This window comes from Zea mays, chromosome 8, assembly GCF_902167145.1.
Source record: "Zea mays cultivar B73 chromosome 8, Zm-B73-REFERENCE-NAM-5.0, whole genome shotgun sequence".
Taxonomy (NCBI): Eukaryota; Viridiplantae; Streptophyta; class Magnoliopsida; order Poales; family Poaceae; genus Zea; species Zea mays.
In genome coordinates, this window is record NC_050103.1 from 180,853,625 (window position 1) to 180,860,316 (window position 6,692).

Below are 6,692 nucleotides of genomic sequence, written 5' to 3' on the forward strand. Positions count from 1 at the left end.
GAGGGTCATTCTTGTGTCGCGGACGGTCCGCCGCAAGGGCCCGGACGGTCCGCGCATGGCCTGTTTTTCCAAAAAGCTTCTCATGTCCGGAATAATCTACGGTATTCCGGACAGTCGATTTCGTATAGTTATAGATGAACCTTTGGCACCTGTAGAACATATAATCTAGAGCAAACTAGTTAGTCCAACAATTTGTGTTGGGCAATTCAACCACCAAAATTATTTAGGAACTAGGTGTAAGCCTAATTCCCTTTCAATCTCCCCCTTTTTGGTGATTGATGCCAACACAACCAAAGCAAATATAAAAGTGCATAATTGAACTAGTTTGCATAACGTAAGTGCAAAGGTTGCTTGGAATTTATGCATGAATTGTTTCTTTATAACATTTTGGACCACGTTTGCACCACATGTTTTGTTTTTGCAAATTATTTTGTAAATCCTTTTCAAAGTTCTTTTGCAAATAGTCAAAGGTAAATGAATAAGAGTTAGCAAAGCATTTTCAAGATTTGAAATTTTCTCCCCCTGTTTCAAATGCTTTTCCTTTGACTAAACAAAACTCCCCCTAAAAGAGATCCACCTCTTAGTGTTCAAGAGGGTTTTGATATACCATTTTTGAAATGCTACTTTCTCCCCCTTTTGAACACAATAGGATACCCATTGATAAATACTTTTAGAAAGCACTAAGTTTTTGAATTTGGTGGTGGTGCGGTCCTTTTGCTTTGGGCTCATTTCTCCCCCTTTTTGGCATGAATCGCCAAAAACGGAATCATTAGAGCCCTTCAAGTAATTTCTTCCCCTTTGGTCATAAGTAAACTAGTTAAGATTATACCAAAGACGAAATCTGGTCCTGTTGCTTTGGGCTTTCACTTTCTCCCCCAAAGACAAGGTCCTTTTCTTGGAGCGATGGCGAAGGATGAGTTACGGAGTGGAAGCCTTTGTCTTCGCCGAAGACTCCAATTCCCTTTCAATACACCTATGACTTGGTTTGAAATAGACTTGAAAAACACATTAGTCATAGCATATGAAAGAGATATGATCAAAGGTACATTTATGAGCTATGTGTGTAAGTTTAGCAAAAGAAATTTCTAGAATCAAGAATATTGAGCTCATGCCTAAGTCTGGTAAAGGATTGTTCATCAAGTGGTTTGGTAAAGATATCGGCTAATTGTTCTTTAGTATTAATGTAAGAAATCTCGATATCTCCCTTTTGTTGGTGATCCCTAAGAAAATGATACCAAATGGCTATGTGCTTAGTGCGGCTATGCTCGACGGGGTTGTCGGCCATCTTGATTGCACTCTCATTATCACATAGCAAAGGGACTTTGGTTAATTTGTAACCGTAGTCCCGCAGGGTTTGCCTCATCCAAAGCAATTGCGCGCAACAATGGCCTGCGGCAATGTACTCGGCTTCGGCAGTGGAAAGAGCGACCGAATTTTGCTTCTTTGAAGCCCAAGACACCAAGGATCTTCCCAAGAACTGGCAAGTCCCCGATGTGCTCTTCCTATTAATCTTACACCCTGCCCAATCGGCATCCGAATAACCAATCAAATCAAAAGTGGATCCCCGAGGGTACCAAAGCCCAAACTTAGGAGTATAAGCCAAATATCTCAAGATTCGTTTTACGGCCGTAAGGTGAGATTCCTTAGGGTCGGATTGGAATCTTGCACACATGCAAACGGAAAGCATAATGTCCGGTCGAGATGCACATAAATAAAGCAATGAACCAATCATCGACCGGTATACCTTTTGATCGACGGATTTACCTCCCGTGTCGAGGTCGAGATGCCCATTGGTTCCCATGGGTGTCTTGATGGGCTTGGCATCCTTCATTCCAAACTTGGTTAGAATGTCTTGAGTGTACTTCGTTTGGCTGATGAAGGTGCCCTCTTGGAGTTGTTTGACTTGGAATCCTAGAAAATACTTCAACTCCCCCATCATAGACATCTCGAATTTCTGTGTCATGATCCTACTAAACTCCTCACATGTAGACTCGTTAGTAGACCCAAATATAATATCATCAACATAAATTTGGCATACAAACAAATCATTTTCAAGAGTTTTAGTAAAGAGTGTAGGATCGGCCTTGCCAACTTTGAAGCCATTAGAAATAAGGAAATCTCTTAGGCATTCATACCATGCTCTTGGGGCTTGCTTGAGCCCATAAAGCGCCTTAGAGAGCCTATAGACATGGTTAGGATACTCACTGTCTTCAAAGCCGGGAGGTTGCTCAACATAGACCTCTTCCTTGATTGGTCCGTTGAGGAAGGCACTTTTCACGTCCATTTGATAGAGCTTAAAGCCATGGTAAGTAGCATAGGCCAATAATATGCGAATTGACTCAAGCCTAGCTACGGGTGCATAGGTTTCACCGAAATCCAAACCTTCGACTTGTGAATACCCTTTGGCCACGAGTCGAGCTTTGTTCCTTGTCACCACACCATGCTCATCTTGCTTGTTGCGGAAGACCCATTTGGTTCCTACAACATTTTGGTTAGGACGTGGAACTAAATGCCATACCTCATTTCTAGTGAAGTTGTTGAGCTCCTCTTGCATCGCCACCACCCAATCCGAATCTTGGAGAGCTTCCTCTACCCTGTGTGGCTCAATAGAGGAAACAAAGGAGTAATGTTCACAAAAATGAGCAACCCGAGATCTAGTAGTTACCCCCTTATGAATGTCGCCGAGGATGGTGTCGACGGGGTGATCTCGTTGGATTGCTTGGTGGACTCTTGGGTGTGGCGGCCTTGGTTCTTCCTCATCCTCCTTTTCTTGATCAATTGCATCTCCCCCTTGATCATTGCCATCATCTTGAGGTGGCTCATCTTCTTGATTTTGCCCTTCATCAACTTGAGCTTCATCCTCATTTTGAGTTGGTGGAGATGCTTGCATGGAGGAGGACGGTTGATCTTGTGCATTTGGAGGCTCTTCGGATTCCTTAGGACACACATCCCCAATGGACATGTTCCTTAGCGCTATGCATGGAGCCTGTTCTTCACCTATCTCATCAAGATCAACATGCTCTACTTGAGAGCCGTTAGTTTCATCAAACACAACGTCACATGAGACTTCAACTAGTCCAGTGGACTTGTTAAAGACCCTATATGCCCTTGTGTTTGAGTCATAACCAAGTAAAAAGCCTTCTACAGTTTTGGGAGCAAATTTAGATTTTCTACCTCTTTTAACGAGAATAAAGCATTTGCTACCAAAAACTCTAAAATATGAAATGTTGGGCTTTTTACCGGTTAGGAGTTCATATGATGTCTTCTTGAGGATTCGGTGAAGATATAACCGGTTGATGGCGTAGCAGGCGGTGTTGACCGCTTCGGCCCAAAACCGGTCCGGTGTCTTGTACTCATCAAGCATGGTTCTTGCCATGTCCAATAGAGTTCGATTCTTCCTCTCCACTACACCATTTTGTTGTGGAGTGTAGGGAGAGGAGAACTCATGCTTGATGCCCTCCTCCTCAAGGAAGCCTTCAATTTGAGAGTTCTTGAACTCCGTCCCGTTGTCGCTTCTTATTTTCTTGATCCTTAAGCCGAACTCATTTTGAGCCCGTCTCAAGAATCCCTTTAAGGTCTCTTGGGTTTGAGATTTTTCCTATAAAAAGAATACCCAAGTGAAGCGAGAATAATCATCCACAATAACAAGACAATACTTACTCCCGCCGATGCTTATGTAAGCAATCGGGCCGAATAGATCCATGTGGAGTAGCTCAAGCGGCCTGTCGGTCGTCATGATGTTCTTGTGTGGATGATGGACTCCAACTTGCTTCCCTGCCTGGCATGCGCTACAAATCCTGTCTTTCTCAAAATGAACATTTGTTAATCCTAAAATGTGCTCTCCCTTTAGAAGCTTATGAAGATTCTTCATCCCAACATGGGCTAGTCGGCGGTGCCAGAGCCAACCCATGTTAGTCTTAGCAATTAAGCATGTGTCGAGTTCAGCTCTTTGAAAATCTACTAAGTATAGCTGGCCCTCTAACACACCCTTAAATGCTATTGAATCATCACTTCTTCTAAAGACAGTGACACCTACATCAGTAAATAGACAGTTGTAGCCCATTTGACATAATTGGGAAACAGAAAGCAAGTTGTAATCTAAAGAATCAACAAGAAAAACATTGGAAATGGAATGGTCAGGAGATATAGCAATTTTACCCAAACCTTTGACCAAACCTTGATTTCCATCCCCGAATGTGATCGCTCTTTGGGGATCTTGGTTTTTCTCATATGAGGAGAACATCTTTTTCTCCCCAGTCATGTGGTTTGTGCACCCGCTGTCGAGTATCCAACTTGAGCCCCCGGATGCATAAACCTACAAAACAATTTTAGTTCTTGACTTTAGGTACCCAAATGGTTTTGGGTCCTTTGGCATTAGACACAAGAACTTTGGGTACCCAAACACAAGTCCTTGACCCCTTGTGCTTGCCCCCAACATATTTGGCAACTACTTTGCCAGATTTGTTAGTCAACACATAAGAAGCATCAAAAGTTTTAAATGAAATAGCATGATCATTTGATGCGTTAGGAGTTTTCTTTCTAGGCAACTTGGCACGGGTTGGTTGCCTAGAGCTAGATGTCTCACCCCTATACATAAAAGCATGGTTAGGGCCAGAGTGAGACTTCCTAGAGTGAATTCTCCTAATTTTGCTCTCGGGATAACCGGCAGGGTACAAAATGTAACCCTCGTTATCCTGAGGCATGGGAGCCTTGCCCTTAACAAAGTTAGACAAATTTTTAGGAGGGCATTAAGTTTGACATTGTCTCCCCTTTGGAAGCCAATGCCATCCTTAATGCCAGGGCGTCTCCCATTATAAAGCATGCTACGAGCAAATTTAAATTTCTCATTCTCTAGGTTGTGCTCGGCAATTTTAGCATCTAGTTTTGCTATATGATCATTTTGTTGTCTAATTAAAGCCATATGATCATGAATAGCATCAATATCAACATTTCTACATCTAGTACAAATAGATACATGCTCAACAATAGATGTAGAGGGTTTGCAAGATTTTAATTCTACAACCTTGGCTTGTAATATGTCATTTTTAGTCCTAAGGTCGGAAGTAGTAGCATTGCAAACATCAAGATCTTTAACCTTAACAAGCAATTTCTCATTTTCAATTTTAAGGCTAGCTAGGGAAGCATTCAACTCACTAATCCTAGCAAGTAAATCAACATTATCATCTCTAGGATTTGAAGTTGAAATATTGCAAACATGTGAATCAACCTTAGCATTTAAACTAACATTTTCATTCCTAAGGTTGTCAATCATCTCACGGCAAGTGCTTAGCTCACTAGATAATTTTTCACATTTTTCAATTTCTAGAGCATAAGCATTTTTAACCTTAGCATGTTTCTTGTTTTCCTTAATAAGGAGGTCCTCTTGGGAATCCAAAAGGTCATCCTTTTCATGAATAGCACTAACCAATTCATTCAATTTTTCCTTTTGAGCTATGTTAAGGTTGGCAAAAAGGGAACGCAAATTATCTTCCTCATCACTAGCATTGTCATCACTAGAGGATTCATATTTAGTGGAGGATTTAGATTTAACCTTCTTTTTGCCGTCCTTTGCCATGAGGCACTTGTGGCCGACGTTGGGGAAGAGGAGTCCCTTGGTGACGGCGAGGTTGGCGGCGTCCTCGTCGTCGGAGGAGTCGCTTGAGCTCTCGTCGGAATCCCATTCCCGACAAACATGGGCATCGCCGCCTTTCTTCTTGTAGTACCTCTTCTTCTCCTTTCTTCTCCCCTTCTTGTCGTCGCCTCGGTCACTGTCACTAGATATAGGACATTTGGCAATAAAATGACCGGGCTTACCACACTTGTAGCAAACCTTCTTGGAGCGGGACTTGTAATCCTTCCCCCTCCTTTGCTTGAGGATTTGGCGGAAGCTCTTGATGACGAGCGCCATTTCCTCATTGTCGAGTTTGGAGGCGTCTATGGGTTGTCGACTTGGTGTAGACTCCTCCTTCTTCTCCTCCGTTGCCTTGAATGCAACGGGTTGAGCTTCGGATGTGGTGGCATCATCAAGCTCGTTGATCTTCCTTGAGCCTTCGATCATGCACTCAAAACTTACAAAATTCCCGATAACTTCCTCGGGGGTCATTTTAGTATATCTAGGATTACCACGAATTAATTGAACTTGAGTAGGGTTAAGGAAAATAAGTGATCTTAGAATAACCTTAACCACCTCGTGGTCATCCCACTTTACGCTCCCGAGGTTGCGCGCTTGGTTCACCAAGGTCTTGAGCCGATTGTACATGTGTTGTGGCTCCTCCCCTTTGCGAAGCCGGAACCGACCGAGCTCCCCCTCAATCGTTTCCCGCTTGGTGATCTTGGTGAGCTCATCACCTTCATGCGCGGTCTTGAGTAAATCCCAAATCTCCTTTGCGTTCTTCAACCCTTGAACTTTGTTATACTCCTCTCTACTTAAAGAGGCTAGGAGTATTGTTGTTGCTTGAGAGTTGAAGTGCTCGATTTGGGCCACCTCATCCTCATCATAGTTCTCATCCCCTACGGATGGTACCTGCGCACCAAACTCAACAACATCCCATATGCTTTTGTGGAGCGAGGTTAGATGAAATCGCATTAAATCGCTCCACCTAGCGTAATCTTCACCATCAAAAGTTGGTGGTTTGCCTAATGGGACGGAAAGTAAAGGTGTATGTTTGGAAATGCGAGGGTAGCGTAGGGGG